At 38.6% G+C, this 24,650-nt stretch overlaps 1 non-coding gene across 1 annotated transcript; it reads left to right on the forward strand.

The window, feature by feature from the left end:
- The first annotated feature begins 1,514 nt into the window (after nt 1-1,514).
- Nucleotides 1,515-1,621, forward strand: LOC145118055 (small nucleolar RNA R71). Its single transcript, XR_013713039.1, has one exon. It is a non-coding gene; the product is annotated as a small nucleolar RNA R71 (small nucleolar RNA).
- The last annotated feature ends 23,029 nt before the right edge of the window (nt 1,622-24,650 follow it).

Below are 24,650 nucleotides of genomic sequence, written 5' to 3' on the forward strand. Positions count from 1 at the left end.
CATCTCCTACCTTTAATGTTAGTGTGGACTCGCATACATCTACTAATGAACATGCGATATTCAAAAATGGTCTCCCCAAAATAATTAGAACTTTGGGGTCTTCTTCCATGTCAAGTACTACAAAATCCACGGGGAATACAAATTTGTCAACCTTTATGAGAAGTTCTTCACAAACACCTTTTGGACGAATGATTGTCTTATCTGCTAGATGGATCTTCATATTAATAGGCTTTGGCTCCGGCAAATTCAACTTCTTGAAGAAAGAATATGGCATTAGATTAATACTTGCACCCGAATCGGTCAATGCCTGAGTAGCAATTATATTCCCAAATTGACAAGGAATCGAGATGCTTCCCGGATCGCCCTTCTTTTCTGGTAGCTCATTTAACACTAACTCAGCGACTTCAGCCATATCTTTTCTAGCGGAAAAGAGACCCTTAAGCAAGTTTACATATTTAGGCGTTTGAAGTATCGTTTCAACTAATGGAATGTTGACTTGAAGGGCTTTAACATGTTCCATGAAAGTTCTGTACTTTTTAACCTTTTCATCAGGTATGGCTCGAATTGGATAGGGCAAAGATGGCCTGTAAGGCTTTAAGGGAACAACAGTTTTGTCATCAGACCATGGACTCGTTGAGTCCATTAGAGGGACTCGGCGAGTCGAATCGGATTTAGCTAAACTCGAGTCTTTTGTCTTTTCTGCTTGCACCTTTGTTGAGGCCTTTTGTGTAGGGGTTAGAGGAGTGAAAATTTCCCCAAAACTAGTTGTTATAGCATTTACGTTCCCCATTCTCAGATTATTCTCGGTTTTACTTGGAAGTTCACCCGCTTGTCTTTGGTTAACTTGTTGAGCTAGCTGCCCTATCTGCTTCTCGATGTTATGAATGGATGCTTGCTGGTTCTTTAATATGGTTTTTGTTTCTTGTATTGCAGCATCGTGATCATTGTGTCTTTTCTCAGAAGCAGCTACAAATTTTGTTAGCATCTCTTCCAAGTTGGGTTTCCTATCTTGCACCGGTTCCTCTTTTTGGTACATACCCCTTGCTTGTTGTCTAAACTTCTCCTCCTTTGCCTTTTTGTATTCATCATAGGGTAGCCATTCTTTTTTCGGTTTCGGCCAATCATAATCAAACCTATCACCGCTTGAATAACATACTTGCGCCTTTTTATTTCCATTCTCGTCCAAGTCGCAATCTCTCGTAAGGTGAGGTCCATTGCAATTTTCACAACCCACCCGAATAGCATGGATTGTTTGATCCATTTTATCCATTCTTCTATCCATGCTTTTCAACATCGCCATTATTGCCGCCATATCTTCAGAAGCATAATTCACATCTCCCCTAATTGGATTATTCCTAGGATTATGATATTCTCTAGAGTGCTTAGAGAATTCTTCAATCAATTGTTTAATCACCGGGGGTGCCTTCTTTGTGAGCGGGCCTTGCGAGTCAAGTAGTTGCCTTGTCGTCACATTGACTCCATCATAGAAAATGGAGACTTCTTGTTGACTATTTAAGTCGTGATGTGGGCAATTCCTCAATAATCCTTTGTACTTCTCCCACGCCTCATAAAGTGATTCGCCCGCTTGTTGCTCGAAATTGGCTATGGCCTTTTTCAACTTGGATATTTTTGATGGTGGGCAAAATTGGTCAATGAACTCTTCTTTCATCTTGGCCCAAGTCGTGATGGATCCGGGAGGTAGTGATTTTAGCCAATCCTTTGCAGTGCCTTTAAATGTGATTGGTAACATGCGTAGCAAAACGGTATCGCGGGCCACATTTGGAAAGTTGAAATAGTCGGCTATGTCGCTGACCTCTTCTAAGTGCTTGTATGCATCTTCATGATCTTTTCCATAAAATGGAATCTCCTTGAGTTGGGCAAGTATGTGGCCCTTGAGTTCGAAATTGGCGTTTGCAGGAATCGCGGGTTGCACGAGTCCCGGGCCGGTGTCTTCACGCATCTTCTTCTTCCATTACCCCATGGGGACTTCATCGATGTTAGCCATGGGAATAGCTAATTCGTCGTCGGAATCGGAATCGTGCCCGAATGTTGGGTCTTCTTCTCCTTCGGTTTCGTACTCGGTGTCCTCTTTGATTGGGTCTTCGCTTGCTAAAGAGGCGTTGGATTCTCCGACTTTCTTGCCCTTTTTCTTGCTGAAAACGGATTTAAGATTCCTTAGTGGTGAGTTCTTCGGTTTTTCGGGATCTCCAATTGTTATGCCCTTGTTTCTTCTAAGTGTTGCTTCCGGATCGTCAAAAGGTGGGATCAGTGGTGTGCCTCCTCCCCTGGTCATAAATGTTCTGCAAACAAAAAGAAAGACACGCGTAAAAAGAACAAAAGAAAATTAAAAACGAAAATTTTCTGTTCAGCGATGGACTCGTCGAGTCTGTTCGAAGGGACTCGGCGAGTCAAGTGCAAAAAAAAAAAAAAAAAAACAGCAAAAATTTTGAAACAAAATTTCCTAGAAACTACTCCTACAATTCAATCCTAATGCTAAATCTAATAAAAACAGTAACTTTGTGCAAGAAAAATCTCACACAAAGGATCGATAACAATAGTAATCGATTCAAAGTTGGAACCGTTCCCCGGCAACAGCGCCAAAAACTTGATGTGTGTAAAACGAACTAGTTTTAATCCAACTTATAAAATTTAAATTAATCACACAAAAGGCAGTGGACCTGTCTATTGGTGGTATAGTTCTAGTAAGCAGGGTATCGAACTCAGGGAACGGCAATTTAAACTAATTACTAAAATTATCTAATAGCAACTAACAAATAATAAAAGAGAGGGTTTTCTCTAGTTTTACAAGACTAGAAACTTACTAACTAATACTTAAACTAATTAACTAAAAACTATATAAGCAAAGATTCGACTAAATTCAAATATGAAGGAGACTTCTGTTTAGGTTCAACTCGATTGATCCTATGGTTGATTTTATGGTAATAGTGCAATGGATTAATTCTTCTATTGGCTACCGATTCAGGTGATTAGGTTCACATTCGCTACACTAATCCTTAGAAAACAAACTAACTCAAACAGTGGCCAGTTGTCTAAATTAATTTAATTCCCTAGGTTATTTATTCGGGTTAATTAAGACTTGTAATGGTTAACTAAATTGGCCCTTTAGTTAACCTCTTGTTGATGGTTCATCACACAAGCTCACACGTAAATTTACCTATTTTCTTATTAATTCTAGTTTCACATTCGCTAATCCTAGTCATATAATAAAGTGTTCACATAAATTATACGAGGTAAACAATTAAGAGATGTTCATGCAACTTAATTATCTTCCTATTAACAGAAAAATAGTTATCCTTCACACATAAGGTTCTTTAACAAGCTTAAATTAACAAAATCACCAATATTAAACTAATCCTACCATAAATCAAACCATAGTCTCAATATTGTCTCCCCAAACAGAAGTTAAAAGGTTTTAGCTCATGATTGAGGCAATTGAAAGCATAAAAACGAAATCTATATGTCTATTCATGATGAAAAACGATAGATTGAATTAAGAATAATGAAAATTGCCTCTAATCTCCTTCGAAATCGGATTTAGGGTTGGATCTTCGTTCTCTAGGTCTTCTCTGACTTTAATTCGCAACTTTTTTCCCTAAGGGTTCTCTTTTTTTTTGTATCGATCTGAAAAGTCGTATTTATAAATTCGACCCGACTCGCCGAGTCCATGACCGACTCGTCGAGTCCATCACTTAATCCCCGTGTACGGAAAGTTAAGGATTCCTCAGCTTCGCGAATCTTCGTAGCGACTCGTCGAGTCGATGTCAGACTCGCCGAGTTCCTTCCATTTTTTGGTCTTTTCTTCTTTTGATCATTCCAAAACTTCCCGATGGTTACTCCTGCTTCTTTTTGCTTCCGAGCATTCCTTTTTGACTGAAAACATAATTCAAACACTTTTAAGTATCTTTTGTCCATAATATGCAAATAAATAGCTAATAAATGATAAAAATCAATATTAAATAAAGGGCTAAATATGCACATATCAGGCGACTCGGCGAGTCCATGCGGGTCCTCTGAATCCTTCCAGCCTCTCTTGGCTCGTCGAGTCATCCTTCTATTCGACGGGTCACACCTATAACGAATCGCGGGGCAACCCCGACTCGACTCGTCGAGTCCACTTATGGACTCGGCGAGTTGCTCCCATAACAACTCTCAAATGACCTTCTGAGGTCAGATCTGCTTCTCTAAACTATAGATCTGGCCTTCAAGTGCTCAAAGGTCACGTAAAGGTGCAACCTTTACGTGCATGCAACCCACATCAAGTCATAAATGGAGAAATAACTCTAAAAATGGCAACCTAGTCTCCAATCCTCCATGAACAAGCATAAAGCAGAATGGGAAAGGTTCTCTGGACCTCTATGGGTCCAGATTTGAGGTCTAACCCAACAAGGGACCATAACCTCAACCTTTCAAGCCTTAAAAGGTTTATAGAAAACCCTAAATCATAGATCTTAACCCAAAACAGAAGGGAAGTTCGATTTGATACCTCAATAGTGTAGATCTGAACTTGAAAACCCTGGATCCACAGCTCCCTTGACCTCCTCTTGTTGGAAACTACTTCTCTTTTGCTAAAACACACAAGAAATGGTGAATTAGCCTTCCTCTTGCACCACAAACGTTCTCTCTCTCTCTCTCTCTCTCTCTCTAGGGTTTCTCAGGGGTGAAGTGGCCGCAATGGAGGCTATAAAGGCCTTTAAACAGGGCACAGGCCCCGAGAATTAGGGTCTCACTTAACAGCGCGGACTCGCCGAGTCCACGCATCGACTCGTCGAGTCCTTCATTAAATCAGACCAGAAATGCGAGATCCCACTCGGCGAGTCTGAGCGCCTACTCGCCGAGTCTCTCTCTAAAATTCAATATAACTACTTAAAATAAGATACCTGGGAATCCGGATGTTACACACAACCAACTCGTAGTCAACAACTAATATATCTTGGTTTGAAGACTATATGATATTATCGTCTCATAATCACTCGTGATAAATTCCATGAAGTGATTCACGTGAGCGTCGGTTTTATCCAATACTCAAATCTTATTTCAAGAGCACTCATGAACGTTGTAGCATAATTTTGATATGTCTAACACCTTAGACAATCTACAACCCAATTCATGACAGTCTAGCCTCATAACTGAAGGGTTTTGAGCATTCTAAGACTCATATGGTGTACATGCAACTCTATAAACCTTGGATATATGTTTTCTCTATTATACATGTAAATATTCAATATTCCGAGGTTTCATCCTAACTAGCATAATATGAAGCAACTATACTACAAAAACCTAGTTAGATAACATACCTTTTGACGGACCTTGAAGTCTTGATCTTTAAGAGCTTAGCCCTAATAGTGTGGAAGCCTCAAGTGGAATCACAAATCACCAAAACCACCTTGGAAAACTTGAGAGAATAGTAAGCACACTAGAAATTGTCCCACTCTTATTTACACACACATTAGTGCCATTTCATGTGCCAAAGACCTCTTTATATAGTATGGAGGATTAGGGTTACATTCATGAAAACCCTAATACCCATGACCTTTCATTTCCATAGGATCCATGGGTTAAAAACTCCATGGACTATCCATGCAAGCTTAGCCCAACCTAAATGAACTTGGCCCATTCAATATATATATAAGAGTCCATATTTAATTACTTCCTTTTTTATCACTAAATTAATTCTAAATTAATTCTTGATCAATACTAATTAAATAATATGATTCCATATTAATATATTAAAACTTATAATATATTAATAAAAATCATAAACATACTATTCTTAAAAGACTATCCATATAAATTGTTCCGGTGAAGTGCAACCCAAATGGACCATGCTACTTCGGGTCAAGTACATACCAATAATAGTTATGAGCTTAGACATCTAATCCAACAGTCTCCCACTTGGATAAGTCTAAAACTATTATTGCGTATGACTCCAAGACACGACTAGCAATCATAGCTCTTAAAGCCGCTGTCAAACTCTGATCTCGTCAATGACTTGTCCATTAGATAAGGAATCATATATTCCTCCATTCTAGATATCATATGGACTGAGACATGGATTATAAATCATTCTCTCTGTCCATTTGTTGTTTCCCGATTGCTGATTTATGACGACTGACTAATTGAACAAATCAAATCAGTCCAGGCCCGGCCGAACACTTACATTTGTCATCACTAAATCATCGAGGGGCCCACATATATCGCTTTTATCCCGAAGGTAAAAGGAATGGATAAACTTCGACTCATATGCTTGTCCTACTACTTGTTGAATCATACACAAAGGCACGTTTTATAACATCGAGTTACCAATGCGTTTTCGCGCAATCAATGTACAACCAACTCATAGTAATAACTCATATCTCTAGGTTTGAAGAATATAAGATATTATCGTCTCATGATCACTCGTGATAAAATCCATGAAGTGATTCAAATGAGCGCGAGTTGAATCCAATACTCAGAACTTATGAGCACTCATGAGTGTTGTAGCATCACTTTGTCTAACATCTTAGACCTCTACAAGCCAACCCATGACAGTCTTGATTCATATCTACTTCCAACATATGACCGAATGTGGATGGTTTGACTAACTTAGTCATTCAGGAAGAACGACCTAGTTATTCTGGAAGTCAAAACATGCAAAGTGAAACACACGAATAATCGAATCCAATATGGTCTCAGAACTTATGAATATAAATAAAACACCTTTTATTTATCACCATATTGATTACCCATTATTCATTGTATACTGTTCCAAACTATCAACTTTATACTTGAATTAAAACAATAGTTGTCCCATGCTCCAAGCATGTATATTATGTTTTCTAAACACTAGTCATGCCATACTCCAAGTATGCACCCTATGTTTGTCTAAACATTAGTTATGCCATACACCAAGTATGCACACTAAGTTTGTCTATAATCTTTACTTTGTAAACTAGATCGATTGAACATAATTTCAATGATTCTCTTTTCACACTCCCAAATCCTTATCGAAAATATAAGAATTCCAAATTCCTATCATTTACCGAAATCTGTTAGATTGTAAACTTTTATGCACTGACCCTCTTGTAATGAATATGTACAAAGTCACAAAGACTTGTCAACAATCATTACAGGGTATTCCAATGAATATCAACTCCATGGAAACAAAGTCTCATATTCAAGGTACATTGCTTTGAACATGCTTCTCATATTAAGTTTTTTTTCTAATCTTACACAGATTGCTTCCATCTATGGAGACAACTCCATATTCCCATTTTGACTATCACTCCTGAACAAGAGTTGCCTCTTTTCAGAATATGTCAATACGGTCCTTCCAAAAATTAACACTATACTTCCAACTGTCCCTGAGCAACCAATCTTTAGATTGTGCTCGACAATTGCTTAATCATTTTAGTCATATCCAATTCTAGATCTTTTCCCTTCTTAATGCCTCTGGGCATTTGGAAAATTTAGAAAGGACAAATATTATAGCACATGCAATCGATCCTATACCCAAAGCAAATGGGACACGATTCATGACGTCTCACATAAAGACATGATTCTAGACCAGTCTTTTGCTACAATATTTTTATTTGCCATGTTTTCAAAATTTGACTACGAAGAGGGATGCCGTAATCACAATCGAATTTTGAGAACACAATATATAGAATTTCCTTAAGTTGAACCAATCCAACATGAAATTCATATATATATATATATATATATATATATATATATATATATATATATATATATATATATATATATATATATATATATATATATATATATATATTCTTGACTAAAGATGATTAAGGTCTCAATCTAAGCCTTTAGAACTGAAATGAAGTATATCATCTCCCTTAATTACAGTAAAACAACTTTTTTAACCCCTGCAACTTCATGAATTGAAACTTTTGTTTTCTATAATTAACATTGCTACTTGTAATACTTATCATAATTATCATGCTCCCACTAACATGATGATTATTAGCATAACACTTATGCTCCCACTAGCTTTGACATGTATCCAGAAAATAGATGGACTTCTAGAAGTCAATACTTTATTGACTTTCTTACCAAAGTTCAGATTTCTGATACAAGATTGATTTGATAAGACTTTATCAAACTCATACACTTTATCTTAGATAGCTTACATGTGTGTCTAAACAATTTCAGAACTATGAAAAGGGATGCCGTAATCATAGTCTCAACTGTTTAGACCTTTTCCATTTCTCATAAGTCCATGTTAGTGTGCCGCACGCTCCACTAACGACTTTGAGAACTGCAAATATCACAGTTGTTATCTTCTTTAAATCTAGTTAGTGAAAGTGTTTCCTCACCATCATTTTCATGAGTCGGAGAGAAACCTTGTGACACTTAGATTTTATGGTGTATATGTTGTAATCCATGTGAATTTGTCAAAACCATAATCACAAGACAAGGTTAGTGACAAATTCAAACTCATATGGATTGAACTTGTGCAATCTTAACCACAGGGCCTGCCATTGCTTCCAAGTAGTTATGCAAACAATTGAGAACATGTAGAACTCAAATATATAGCCAACTTTACTGGAATGGGCACAGAAATGTCAACACGATAGGTTATAAACCTCTAGTCATGTGCAAGTGATGAAATACAGGTTTTATTCTTGATTAGTTCTTGAAACTATTTCATGATCTTTTATACTCCCACTGTCTTCTTGACCTATAAGACTTTCTTGTCAAATATTCAATAGATAGTGTGGATTCTAATCAAGACAAACACTTCACACAATTGGCCTTATTTGGTCTTTGTTTTATCCAAAACATCACAACTTACCAAATTTCAAATGTACAAGAGTAGAACACATTTTACTCTTACATTTGACAAGTGTTATAAACCTTCTTAAAGACGTGTCACTCAAGTTACAATCTTGGAGTATGACTCTAAGACTTGTTTTGGAACGAAGTATGACTCATCTTCTTGATTTAACCATTTCAAAAATTCATGACTCCTCTTCTTAGCCATAGGAATGCACTAAGATGTCCTTAGAAGACCAATTGTGATATGGTTTCTTAATCAGTAAGATGATCACAAAACATGATACTAAAGTACTCTCCCATCTCTTCAGATTTAAGAAACTTTTATCTTTCTGCCTAATTTGATTCTTCTCATTCGTTCTGCCATACATCGAAACTTTTCCAATGATTCAGAATTATACTTAAACTGGTAAGTATAAACATATTTACTAAACTTTAGTAAATCATGACGAATAGTCTTATCGATCTTCTGTGGTGGACTTGATCAGTGCACCAGAATGTGTACTTGATCCCTTAGTCCTTTACTTGACTCACATATACATGTGAACAAGGAGTTAATCTTAATTTTCCAAATATGAAAATTCTCATTCATCATACTATGCAACTTGCATGATTTCCAAGTTTCTATCTAACTGAAACCTTGGGTGATGAGAATCTTTCTTTATTTGGTAAATTAGACATTACCACAAATGAAAGAAACAAATGCATTTTCCAATATTTCTATCAATGGAATCATATAAGCAACAGTTTTCCATAAATGCAGATGCATGTGAAAACTATGTTGTTACTTATTCCTAAGCAATCTATCACAACTCTTAAGTAGTAGCTCAAAAGGTCTGATCACCGAACCATGCGATCGAGATCCATCTTCGCGATCAGAATCAGCATATAGTTCCTTTAAGTTTCTTCACTTTTCTTTGATTCTTAAAGCATCAACATGTGACCCAGTTACATCATGTAACAAGAATATCAGAATAGAAACTTCACAGAGTTAGATAGTGGATTTTATCTGAAGTTGGGTCAAACTTATTGACTTGATCAACCTTATGATCTTTCAGATAAATAGGCAGCTTCACAATCAATGCCCCTTCCTTTGGCAATAGACACATATGGACCCTTTGGTAGGACTCTCTCAGACTTAGCCATTCTCTTTACCATTTGGTCAATCGAGTTGACTATGGCCGATCCCTTTACATTGGGAAGAGAAAGCTCTTACTGGGTATCCCATGTTACCATTGTCAATGTCCATTGAAGGTTTGGGAAGTTGATCTTCTAATCGAATTTGCTTTACTAGGCCTTAAATCATTTCTGATTCAGCAACACTTAGCAAATAGATAAGATCATTAAGGGTCTTGTCATAGTCTATCTCATAGTAGTCCCAAAGGAACTCACTATGTGACTTAGAAAGTGATGGAACATCCAACTTTCTTAAGACTTAGACACCCAACTCTCCCGGCTTGTCAATATGTGACTTTATCTCCAAGTTGTGAGCACACATAGAGCTTTCTTGCCAATAGGGTTTGAGTGACCTTGAACTTGTGGGTTAGGGAGAATAATTGGAGGAGATGGAGGAAGTAAAGTTCCAAGAGATTTGGGAAGATCACAGATGTCTGAACTAGACATCTTTTGGGAGATATTCAAGAAAGTTGATTCAAAGTCCTTAATATAACACCCAATATGAAATATTAAGGCTAGGACCCAACAAACTATTTCATAACTTGGAAGAGGGATGCTGTAATCCAAGCTATAAAATATTTGAAGGTAGGTGAATGACGATTCACCAATTTCCACCATGAAAAACGAAATAATTTATTAGGTTTTAATTGGATTTGAAACTCCTAGATCTTTTGAGATTCATTAAACTTTTCAATGGCATGTTTCAATCTCGAGTGTGCCCTTCAGGTTTGTGACTGGGATGCCGAGGATCATAAAACAAGGTGTGAAGTAACCATGCAAATTACTTGGTACTCTTAAATGTTTATCACCCAACCGATGTGCCGGTTAAGCACACACGCTCCACCGGCCTATGATAAACTTTTAAGAAACCCTTTGCCTACCTTATTAAATCAAGCTAGTGTGCCGGTTAACCACACGCGCTCCACTAACCGACTTAAGCAAAGTGCAAAGTGTAATTTCATGGGTTAGCACCTTATTTACATTTTCCTAAGTAACTAAGATTGGGAATTTATAAGTGTTTAGTTACTTAGTATTTATCATTAATACTTTTAATGAAGGGAGAATTATAGTCCTTGCCCTACATGTTCGGCTAACGACCCTCCACCAGTCAAGGAAGTGGTGGGTGAGAGTGGACACCCATTAAACTGCCATTTTATAGGCAGTAACCTTATACCCCCCTTATAGACCGGCTTCGTGAATGAGGCCTACTAACTGTAAGACTGACTTGCTCTTATACATACATATATATATATATATATATATATATATATATATATATATATATATATATATATATTATTAACTTATGATATTATAAAGTATAAGGGTTGAATTTTAACTTTTAAAATCCTAAGGGCTTAATTTGGAATTAAAGTATTCATGAAAGAAAACTTTTCAAATTCCAAAACTTGAGGGAAAGTTTTGAACTATTCAAAAACTTTTCAATTCCATAACTTATGTGTTTAAAGTAGTTTTAATTAAAAAACTCTTCAAGTTCCATAACTTGAGGACAAGTTATGGTAGACATTAAACCATTAAAAGAATGTGAGTCTTCCTTATTCATAACTTATGGAAAACTTTATGAGTTTTATGAATCTTAAATGTGACTTTTCATATAACTTGAGGACAAGTTACAAAAACACATTTTAGAACCAACTCTTTGATTAATTTGGATTGAAAACACATTTTTCACATAACTTTTTCTATTAATCTAAGCAACGCATAAGAACAAGATAATACTAATCAAATTTTTTCATGAAATTAACCTGACCATTAAACTAATACAAAACATGAGTCTATTGATAATTATCTTTGAAATTGGATTAGAATGAACATTACCACATCAAAAACAGGTCTATAGGTTCAAAAACAGCTTAGGGTAATGATTCTAGTCCAATTCCAGCCTTAAAAGTCGAAAATATGCTGTCAGGGGGTCCTACTCGTCGAGTGTATGAACCTACTCGACGAGTCCAGTGCCCAGACAGCCCGAAAATCGATTTTTTCATCATTTTTCAGCACTTTGCATCAAGTATAATTGAAAACAAGCCTAGGCTCTGATACCACTGTTGGGTTTTGAGCATTCTAACACTCCTAAGTGTACATGCAACCCTAAATACCTTGGATCTATGTTTTCTCTATTATACATGCAAATATGAATATTCCAAGGTATTACCCTATCTAGCATATAAACTTTGATACTTGGGTAATAAAACAAGTTAGAATACATACCTTTTAAAGTAGCTTGATTCCTTGATGCTTAAGAGCCGAGTGCCCCAAGTGTGACACCTTAAATGGTTCACACAACATCAAATGCACTTGGAATAACTTAGAGAGAAATGAACACTTCATGAAATCGACTAGCCCTCTTCATGCATACATGGTGGCCGATTTTTACAAGAATAAGATGCTTATATAGTTTGTCACAATTAGGGTTACGCCATGTAAACCCTAATTGTCATGGCCTTTCATTTCCATGATCCATGGGTACAAAACCACCATGGAGCATCCTATGGGTTTTAGCCCAACTTGATAATCCATAGAGCATTAGCCCACTATACAAGTATGGGTGATTTACACAATCAACCCATATATTTAATTAGTCTCCTTTTGATCACTTAATTAATTCCAAATTAATTCTTGACCAATACTAATTAAATAATCTTATTTATATATTAGAACTTATAATATATTAGTAAACCTTAAGTGTTATTTCTCTCATTTTAGTCTATCCAAATGCATGATGCCATGCAAACCAAATGGACCATGCCGAGTCGGGTCAAGTACATACCAAATATAGTTATGGAATTAGACACTAATCCAACAATAACTACCCTATGTGTTAGGCGGTGGCTAGTTTGAGATTCGAGTGCGAGGATGCTTGCTTGTTGTCGAGGCACTATACATACCTTGAGTGGTGATTTGTGTGACCGGAGGGTCTTATGTGCTTATATTGAGTATTGTGATATCCTGCATTATGTCTTTGTGATTTATGCTGTGTGTTATGCTGAGCTTTATTGAGTTAGGACCAGAGGGTGCACCCGAGTTGAGGGACCGGAGGGTCCATCTGAGTTGTGGGACCGGAGGGTCCCACTGAGACACATTGACTGGAGGGTCTTATTGAGTTATAGCCTCGAGTGGCTGATGTACTGTGTGTGGTATTTTCGGGAACTCACTAAGCTTCGTGCTTACCGTGTTATGTGTTATGTGTTTTAGGTTCTTATCAGGATCGCGGAAAGGCGCCGACTCGATTGTACACACATCTGAATAGAGATATATTATTGGAGGATCCTGGATTTGTGATAAAAAACTTCTGAAATATGTTGATAAATTGATACTTATGATTTTGAGCAAATGAGGCATGTGTTTTATTGTGTTTTTAAATGAAAATTTTATTTGAAAATTTACGGTGTTACAAGTTGGTATCAGAGCCTTGGTTTGAGGGATTCGGATACACCTTCGGGTATGTTTGGACTCAAACTGAGGATTTGAGAAAGATTTTCAAAAGAGATAAATTTTTCTAAAATGAGAAAGAGTTTAAGAGAAAACAAGTTGGAGCGGTGTGTACAATCAGCCAGAGCCCGAACGGTGATTTCCCAAAATACCCTTACTTTTGTGCTATGAGATATTTATGATATATTTTATGAGATATTATGCATGCTAGAGATAGGCTAGGTATTTCATATTTTAGGACTAGAGTTGCCTGATTTGTGATGCCTTAGCCTAGGAGTTGCTGCTATCTGTGATGTGCTTTTGAGTATGTGCTGAGTAAGATATCTAGCAGGAATCACCTAGAGAGAGAGAGAGAGAGAGTTCAGAGTCGAGAGATAATCTAGGAGAGATACCTAGATGAGCATTTAAGGAGTCTACTAAAAAGAGTAGTTAGATACCTCGAGAGGTAGGATTGCCTGAGTCGGCGATGTCTTTGAGTTGTGAATAGAGCAAGAGGAATTATATGCCAGAGTGGCCTTATGTTTTAGTGGAGGTTATTCGATGCTCGAATGCTGCTTGCTTCGTGCTTTGTGGAACTCTTGATGATGGGAGTCAGCTACTAAGTGGATATGATGATATTCATAAGGTAGATGGTTGGCATCATGAGGAGTTCCTCAACAGCTGATGGCAGAGGAGGGTGAGAACCTAGGAAGAGCCTAGGAAGTGACTTTAGTCAGATGAGTATGCTGATAAGAGGGGAGTTTTTGCTGGAGAGCGACCCGGTATAACGGGATTGGTGATCAGGAAGGTTGAGCAGCTACTTAGGAAATCTGGGACGATCCGTGTTGAAAGTATGGGTAGATGTGGCAGGTAGTATGGACCCGTACTTCTGAAAGTAGAGGAACCATACTCGAAACACGGGAGAATTCCAGAGGTTCTAAGTAGCAGATTGAGAAGAGAGATAACATGGTTCGAGTACCATGATTCGTAGTAGATTGAGAAGAGAGATAACATGGTTCGAGTACCATGATTCGTAGCAGATTGAGAAGAGATATAACATGGTTCGAGTACCATAATTTGTAGCAGATTGAGAAGAGAGATAACATGGTTCGAGTACCATGATTCGTAGCAGATTGAGAAGAGAGATAACATGGTTCGAGTACCATGATTCGTAGCAGATTGAGAAGAGAGATAACATGGTTCAAGTACCATGATTCGTAGCAGATTGAGAAGAGAGATAACATGGTTCGAGTACCATGATTCGAAGCAGATTGAGAAGAGAGATAACATGGTTCGGGTACCATGATTCGTAGCAGATTGAGAAGAGAGATAACATGGTTCGAGTGCCATGATTCGTAGCAGATTGAGAGGAGATAACATGGTTCGGGTACCATGATTCATAGCAGGTCGAGAGGTGGCCACATGGTTTGAGTACCATGAATCGTGGCGGTTAGAGCTTCTGGTTTGCCAGTTATTCTGTTGTAATGGGTTAGACTGAGATCAAATGTGATAGAGTGTGGGGCCAGAGGGCCATGTTGAACGAGTTTCAGTGGGACCTACCTTGAGAAGGAACTTGAGTTAGTTTCGAGAGATTTTACTGGTGAGGCGCCAGTTGGAGTCGCAAGACTCAGGGATGAATAGGGATGAGGCTTTATGAGGGATTCCGGTCTGAGTTGAGCAATTGGCCGATAGTGGAGATGTCACTTTCTGTGACCAAGAGTTGTGCTATTTCGGTTTCCTGTGAGGGGCAGAAGAGATATTGAGCTTCCGGTTTCAGAGTTGGAGGTAAACCCTGTGGGGTAGCATATGGTTGTGATCTTTTCACCAGAGTATTTGAGCAACATGTCTACAGCGAAGTATGTCCCATTCCATGAGAGAGTTATTAGTGGGGACTGAGATGTAAGAGAACAAGGAAGCACCTTCCTGGGTAAGGCATACTTTTTAGCAGCAGTCCCAGGAGATTTCGAGGAGTATACCAGGGCGGTGGCCCTCGTTGCTTATGTTGTGTATTGGTTGTGAGAGCGGAGTCTCCTGTTTCTATGATAATCCACACAATGGGACGTTGGAGGAAGGATTGGAGATGAGAGTTGTGATAATGGATTATTTCCAAATTGAGAGTCAAGATTATTTCGGAACAATTGTGGTATCCGGCGGTGTGTCGGTCTGATGCTTCGAGGTGACTAGAGACAGTCACATTGAGAGGATTCCGAGATTTTTGTCTGAGTTACGGGATATTTGGAGTTTCTTGGTTTCCATCGGGAAGATCATTGATGTGACTACGTTGTACGTTCCAAGAGTTAAGTATGATGTGCCCGGTGAAACAGTCTATGTAAAAGACTGTTGGTATGCCAATTAGTGATGGTTCGAACCCTGAGTGGGGGAGAACTGAATACTTTACTGAGAGAATCAGATAATTGTTCTAGTGCAGTTAGAGAGATGGATATGGAGACCTGCGGTATGGATACACGAGACCAGGATTATTGGTGGTCGAGGCGAGGTGCAGAGCGAGATAATGCATGTTGTACGTGTTCAGGAAGGGATGAGTGTCTCCACGGCAGCTGGCCGTTGGTCAGAAACCTTGTGGTGGTTATGGATTCTTCAAGGTTGTAATGGTAAATTCGAGGTAGTTGGCTCGTAAGGATAGTTTCGGCAGTTGAGAATTTCTGGTTCAATGTATGGGTTGTGTTTGGACAGCCAACTTTAGGGTCAGTATGTGTATTCTTGCATGGGTTTTGAGAAATAGAGGAGGGAATTTCAGGTTGTCGTCAACGTGTTCCGAGTCATTGACGATTCCTCCATGTTTCAATTGAGAGTTGGAATAATCCGAAGTTACGAGTTTTGCAAGAGTAAGATCGGTGGTGGAATCGAGATATTGTGAGATTCTGGATGGATACATTGCGGCATCCAAGTATGATGCCATGGGTGGCGGATCGGTGGTTGAGGCAAGACATTGTGAGATGCTGTGATGGTGTACCGAGGTACCCGCATGATTTATTGTTCCAATGGGAACCCAACAGTTAATTATCGTCGGAGTGGGACTGTCTAAGGGTGTATCTGTGCTGAGAAAAGTGTCTTTCCTACGAGAATTTACATTAGGAGTGGTGGTGCATAAGCTGAGTGGGTGTGTGCACTTATCTATGTTGGGGTTGTGGGGCATGAGTTAGTGAACTCAGTGTAGTGATAACTTGATGAGATTTTGAGGTGATAAGAGAGCGAGTGGATCCGAGTGAGGTTAGTCACTTAGGATTATCGGGGAAAAACCATGGAGTGAGCCCATGGAGATTCAGTGAGTAAGAGAGTGTTGTAAGACTACGGGGAGCCGTAACATCCATGATCCAGTGAGAGAAAGAGTATCGTGTGACTGCGAAGAGCCACAACATACGTCAGTCAGAGGAAAGGGTATCGTGATACTGAGGGGATCCGCGGTATTCACTAGTCAGCGAGAGAGTATCGTGATACTGCGGGGGGCCGTAGTATTCAATGGTTAAAAGGGGAGTGTTGTGATACTGCGGGGAGCCGTAGTATTCACGAGTCAGTGAGAAAGTGTCATAGGCCTACGGGGAGCCGTAGCCTTCATGAGATAGTGAGAGGGAATGTTATGATACTACGGGGAGCCGTATTATTCACTAGTCACAGCAAGATGCAAAAAAGTTGTAGGCTCGGGTAGCCTTATGATATACTGAGGTCACTATAAACAATGCTCTGATACCAATCTGTCACACCCCCAAACCAGACGGCGGAAACGTCCGGGGGTGGAGGACTTGATTTGTAGTATCACAACACATGTAATATAGTAATCAAAGTACAAACAACCATTGAATTAAAAAGTATAAATATTTACATGTGTTTCACATTGTATACTGAAACTAAAAAGTTGTACAAAAGACGAAGACAAAACATAAACAGCTCCATCTTCTCAAAAGCTCGGGGTGTACCTGTCTACTGGTTCCTGAGAATACAAGTAATTTGAAAAGAGAGTATCAACATAAAGTTGAGTGAGTGCATAAGTATTTATGTTTTGTAAGAATGTTTTCTGTTTCTTGAATATGTAAACTGTTTCCAGAAAATCCTATATTTTCTGTTGTATATGAAAAGTAGTTGTATTTGTATAAAATTGTTCTATTTGTAAACCAATGTTCTGTGTTTGTAATCTTTATGTAAACTTGTATCTTGTAAACTGTATCTTGTAAACTGAATCTTGTAAACTGTATCTTGTAAACTGTATCTTGTAAACTAGTACTTTGAAAATGTACTTAAGTTTAGTTAATTATACACTAACGTATTGTTAATATCTTTTAATGAGTTATTATAACCATACTGACTAGATGGCCTGACCCAACGCTATGAATGCGATGAAAGTTGATGATAACAATTGTCACTCACAGGCGTGTATGCCTGACTGTAGCTAGCAGTCCGAGTGCGGGATTGTCAATCCCAATGTAGATCTATACACCCATTGTTTCGATCCCCTGCTGGAGACTCTGGTTATAATATCAGGACTTTACTGTATTGTTTAAAATGAATTAAACCAACTGTACTAATTGTCTCATAAAAGCATATAACGTTACATGTATAACAGTTATGAAAACCCAATCATTCTGAAGTAAATGATTGATAGTATATTCTTGAATTAGTACTCTTAACATGTATTTGAATGAATGTATACACTTGAATAGTTTTTAATTAAACCTTTGTTTTTGTAAAACCATGTACTCTACTATACTTGTATCGTGAATTAATTTTCTGTGAATCATAAATTATACCTATTATAATTTATATGTACTTTCTGATTTGATAACGAGTATTCATGTATGGGATCCTTTGCTCAACATGTTACAAAGGATAATTGAATCTAATTGAATAAACTTTTATACTTGTATACATATACAAATATATATAACTAAAATTTAAATGACTCTTGGACAAACAACGGATACATGTAATCCCACATCCAAACAAGGAAAAGGAACCAAAGTGGGTTGTCAGTCCTAAATCTTATAAATCTTATTTATATAAATATATGTATACTAGTATGATTTTTGGGGAAAATATAAGTTTATAAAACATTTAAAAGAAGTTTCATATTTTGAAATACATTTTAGTGACTTGATGTCTTTTTGAAATAATCACTTAAAACCACTTGATTTGATAAGATGTTTGAAACCATTTGTTTTGATAACTGTATTCCATTTGAAATCATTTGTTATAACACAATATCTTTGTGTTACACTTGTATTCCCCCCCCTTAAAACAGTAAAAACTATTAAAATGTCGGGGTATGAACTCACCTGTTGTAAGTTATTAAAATGTAAGATTGGTGTAGGATGCTAAGTGTCAAGTGAAGTCTTGAACACAACGGATCCTATTAACATGTAATGACACATATATGTATATAATTAGTGAATAAACAACTAATCATGAAAGGTAACATGCTATTAGACTTGGAAACCCTAGGATTGAAGTACTACAATCACATATGATTGCATACTAAGGGTGTATGGCCATTCTAGGGAGTTTGCGGCCAACATGGTAAGTCTCACATGAGTTTACGGCCTAAGATTTACGTCCCTATGAGTTTACGGCCATAAAATCATGGTATCTTGTACCATTTTGTGTTTTAAGGTCCTATGTTCTTCCTTGAGGTGTTCTAGACTTAGTTCCAAGGCTTAGGAAGGAGTTGTGGCAACATTGCACCACTAATTAGGGTTTACGCCCAAGGAAGATTGTCTTGGTCGTAAACTCCTATTGTTCTTGAATTCTAGATGCTTTCAAGGTCTAATGGTCTGCCAAGAAGTATTCTAGTTCACAAGTTTAGCTCCTAGAAGAGTTTAGGGTCAATATGGCACCATTTTATGGGTTTACGGCCAAGGGAGATGGTCTTGGCCGTAAACTCTCTTTGTTCTTGTTAAATGGATGTTTTCCAAGTGTTCTTCAAGTATTACAAGTATACAACAAGCTTAGGAGAGAGTACTTACGATATAGAAGCTTGAAAGGGTGTTTAAGGTCCAAAAACACTAGTGTGTTCTTGGTGTTCTTGATGATTTTAAAGATCTAACCTAAAAGATGATGTTAATGGATGGAATCAAAGAGGTTATGCTAGTTAAGAAGATGTAGTCACTAATCAAGGAATAAATCACTTACATTTTTGGAAGAAAATGAAGATCCTTGATGGTAGATGAGAGCAAAATTCGAATTCTAGCCTTGAAAAGATGAAGAATGAGGAAGAAATGATGGAATATCATGTATACAACATGAGTTTACGGCCACCATGTGTTTACGGCCGTAAACTCACATGGTGTGGCCGTAAACTCCACATGATGAAGATTAAAGCTTGTTTGTTAGGTTCCAACTTCAATTGGCACTTCCTTTCACTCATTCCTTTGGTGTACTAAGCTCAGAATGCTCAAATGGACTCAAAATAGTGCTAGAAGATAGCAGAAATGAGACAGACTTTGATTGAGTTTAAGAGTTATATAAGATAGGAATTTCGGGTTGTCACACCTTATTCTTTGAGTTTTAGGAAATCTGGAGGTTGGACCAAGGGCGAGACTGGGGTCTTCTTAATGATTGGTAATAGTTATATTCTTAGTTAAGGTGTGGTTATCGCGATCAGAAGGAATTGGAGAAGTGATGTACGCATGAGTTGCGGGTCATGGGTCGTGAGTAGAGTGTTTCACTGGGACGAGTGGTTCCAATTATGAGTCGGACCAGACTCTTGAGTTAGAGTTTGGCTCTAGTGATGTATTGAGTAGGCGAAATGAGATTCCAGATCCAGAAAAAGGGTTCCATTTTGAGGGGCATTGTTTGTCATTTGATGACTTAGGCCTGAATGGGTCAGTTCGTTGGTACGGGAGGTATCGCGAGATGCATGGAACCAATGAGTAGTTGACGATAGAGGTCGGGGTGAGACGATCTTCAGTTGGGATTTTAGTAGTCGCTCGGGGTAAAGCGGACTTCATGACTTGTGTGTCACACTGAGCCGAGATAGTTAGTGTGGGAAGGAAGTTAGTGAGACATGTTGAGGTATGCAATGGGTAACCTTTGGAGGTTCAACTGCTAGGTCGGGAGATGACCTGGTGCTCAGTGTTGAAAGGGATATTGGAGAAGGGAGCTGGGGCTTATGATTGTTGGATGTCAGAGGATAATTCTGAACAAGCATGATCATTGTCTTGTGTCTGAGGACAAGGTGTTGAGAGTTCATTGTTCAAATGGGTTTTGATTGCAGTACAGTGGATGGGTCCCTGGTGTGATGTGATCCTTTCATTCTTTGAAGTATGATATGATTTGTTTAACATGTCTGGTATGAGGGATTAGTAATCAATTTTTGGGCACTAACTAGTTTTTATCAGTCGCAACGAGAGAATCAGAGGGGCAGTGAGTTGTCAGGGTCTGTTATTCGAGGAGTGAATAGCATGGTGATATCTTGAGAAAGCGGTTTGGCAGTGAGACAGGCCACCAGAGTTTGTAGATTCCGGAGATCCAGAAGGGTTATCGTAGCGGCAGAGGGGTCTGTCATTTTCTAGGTGGGAGTCCCTATTTGGATTTAGGTGTCCATGGATTGTGTGGTATGAGATCCTTTCGGTGGTGCTTTTCGGTTATTAGGTTCGATCTATGTTTTGTTGAGGACCGATTTTGAGGGCGAAATCTAATTCAAGTGGGGGAGAATTGTAACATCCGGATCTTTCAGGGATATTATTGTGTATGTTAATATTAAGGTTGAAGGAGAGACTCGACGAGTTTAGGGTCCAACTCGCCGAGTCGAGTCGATTTTCTCGCGTGGATTTAATGAGTGGACTTGACGAGTCAGAGGAGGGACTCGCCGAGTAGGTGCTGGGCAGAGAAACCCTAATTTCCCGAGTTTAGGACCTATTTAAAGGCACTTATAGCCTCATTTGCGGCTACCTTCCCCTGAGAGCAAACCCTAATTGCTATTTGAGCTAGAGAGTGAGAGAGAAGCTCATATTGTGGTTCTTGTGCATCATTTGAGGAAGAGGAGGAGATTATCAAGCAGGGAGCTGTAGGTGAGGCTGTTGGATCCAATGATTTCCTGTCTAGAGCTCCTGAGAAAGGTAAGAAGTCTTTACCTTTCTTCTTATTTTGGATAGATCTCACATCTATGGAGTTTTAGGGCTTTTTGCCATCTTTTGTTTGGGTTTTTGAGTAGCATGAGTTATTAAGAAGTCTAGACCTCAGATCTGGACCTTGTAAGGTCCTTAGAATCATGAGATCACTCGGCGAGTTGGGAGTCAACTCGACGAGCTGAATCAACCTTCACGAGACTTATGTGGAAAACGATGGGACTCGACGAGTCACAAGGGTGCACTCGGCGAGTCGGGTCAAACATGGACTGTTGACTCGAGTTTGACTTCTGTTGACTTTAGGGTTTGGTCAACATGAGTGATGGAGACCATGGAGGGGTAAAATGGTCTTTTACCCAATTCAAGAGTTAGAGAGAGAAAGAATAATCACGTAATTATTGAGATAACTACCCTATGTGTTAGGCGGTGGCTAGTTCGAGATTCGAGTGCGAGGATGCTTGCTTGTTGTCGAGGTGAGTCTTCTCACTATACATACCTTGAGTGGTGATTTGTGTGACCGGAGGGTCTTATGTGCTTATATTGAGTATTATGATATCATGCATTATGTCTTTGTGATTTATGTTGTGTGTTATGCTGAGCTTTATTGAGTTAGGACCAGAGGGTCCACCCGAGTTGAGGGACCGGAGGGTCCATCTGAGTTGTGGGACCGTAGGGTCCCACTGAGACACATTGACCAGAGGGTCTTATTGAGTTATAGCCTCGAGTGGCTGATGTACTGTGTGTGGTATTTTGGGGAACTCACTAAGTTTCGTGCTTACCGTGTTATGTGTTATGTGTTTCATGTTCTTATCAGGATCGCGGCAAGGCGTTGGCTCGATTATACACACATCTGAGTAGAGATATATTATTGGAGGATCCTGGATTTTTGATAAACAACTTCTGAAATATGTTGATAAATTGATACTTGTGATTTTTGAGCAATTGAGGCATGTGTTTTATTGTGTTTTTAAATCAAAAATTTATTTGAAAATTTACGGTGTTATAAACACCCAGCCTGACTGAGAGCGTAAATTATCTCTGTCGGTCTGAAATCTAGCGTCACAATACCCTGTCACTCTCAAGTCATCACTCCCACAGTGGGTAAGGAACCAATCCTTAGTCCTCCGCAGGTACTTAAGAATGTTCTTTACTGCAGTCTAGTGAGCTCTACCGGGGTTTCCTTGATATCGACTAACCATGCTCAAAGCAAAAGCCACATCAGGGCGAGTACACGTCATAGCGTACATGATTGATCCGACAGTGGAGGCATATGGCACTTGACTCATATCCGCTATCTTTTCATCAGTTCTCGGACTCTAAGCCTTGCTCAGTTTAGTATTGCTCTGGATGGTAAGTCACCTTTCTTGGAGTTCTCCATGTTGAAACGTTTCAACACCTTATACAAGTAGGTACTTTGACTAAGTCCTATTTGTCTTTTACTCCTGTTTCTTAATATCCTTATCTCTAGAATGTAAGCAGCTTCCCCAAGGTCCTTCATAGCATAACACTTCCCAAGCCAGGACTTGACCTCCTGCAAGTTTGGGATGTCGTTTCCTATGAGCAATATGTCATCTACATACTATACCAGAAAGCTAACTATACTCCCACTAGCTTTGACATATACACAAGACTCATCCTTGCTTCTCGAAAATCCAAACTCTTTGACTTTCTCATCAAAACAAATATTCCATCTATGAGATGCTTGTTTCAATCCATAAATGGATTTATCAAGCTTACACACTCTATTAGGGTACTTTGCATTGACAAATCCCTCTGGCTGACTCATGTAAACATCCTTAGCCAACTTCCCATTAAGGAAGGCGGTTTTGATATCGATTTTCCATATTTCATAATCATGAAATCCAGCTATGGCTAGCATAACCCTTATAGATTTAATCTTCTCTACTGGTGAGAAGGTCTCGTCATAGTCAACTCCAGAAGTTTGAGTAAAGCCCTTCTCAACCAGTCGCGCCTTATATGTGTGTACTTTCCCATGAAGATCCATTTGTACCCAACTGTCTTATGATCCGGTACATTGTTAACTAAGTTCCAAACTTGATTGTCACACATGGACTTAATCTCGCTGTCCATAGCCTCTTTCCATTTTGTAGAATCGGGGCCAGACATGGCTTCCTTGTAGTTAGATGGCTCTTCCAAATTTACCAGTGTGCTATCACTAATAAACGTATCACCTTCAGTAGTAATATGGAAACCATAAAACTCAGGTGCCATCCTAACTCGAGAGTAACGTCGAAGAGGTAATGATTCGTCAATAGGTTCAACAGGAGTTTCCTCCTCGGGTTGAGTGCTAGTGTTTGAGGTTCCTTCAACACTTAACTCTTAAAGCTCTTCAAGGTTAGTTTGCCTCCCACTGTCCTCTTGGCATATGAGTTCTCTCTCTCTCGGAAAACTCCTCTCCTCGCAACGAAGACAGCATTGTCACTCGGTCTGTAGAAGAGATATCCAAAAGACTTCTATGGGTAGTCGATGAAAATACAACACTCACTACTGTAGGGTTATGAGCATTCTAACACTCCTAAGTGTACATGCAACCCTAAATACCTTGGATCTATGTTTTCTCTATTATACATACAATTATGAACATCCAAGGTATTATCCTAATCTAGCATACAAAATAATAAATATAACAAGATAGAATACATACCTCTTTGATGTAGAATGTCTTCATGAAGCTTGAGTGCCTAGTGCCCCAAGTGTGACACCTCAAATGGTTCACACAACACCAAATACACTTGGAATAACTTGAGAGAAACTTGAACACTCCTTGAAATCGTCTAGCCCTCACACTCACACATTAGTGCCCGATTTCTTGAGCCATGGGATTCTTTTATATGGTGGCTATTAGGGTTACACCATGTAACTCATAACTTTACCCATTCCTTATGCTCCATGGATTTTAACCTCCATGGAGTATCCATGGGTCACCCCATGGACTTAGTCCAACATAAGGAATCTTGGATCACAAGCCCACATATATAAGAATGAATGATTTACACAATCAACCCATATATTTAATTAGTCTCCTTTTGATCACTTAATTAATTCCAAATTAATTCTTGATCAATACTAATTAAATAACCTTATTAATATATTAGAACTTATAATATATTAACCAACCTTAAGTGTTATTTCTCTCATTATAGTCTA

This window comes from Lactuca virosa, chromosome 5 (genome assembly GCF_052849685.1).
Source record: "Lactuca virosa cultivar CGN04683 chromosome 5, Lactuca_virosa_CGN04683_v6, whole genome shotgun sequence".
Classification (NCBI taxonomy): domain Eukaryota; kingdom Viridiplantae; phylum Streptophyta; class Magnoliopsida; order Asterales; family Asteraceae; genus Lactuca; species Lactuca virosa.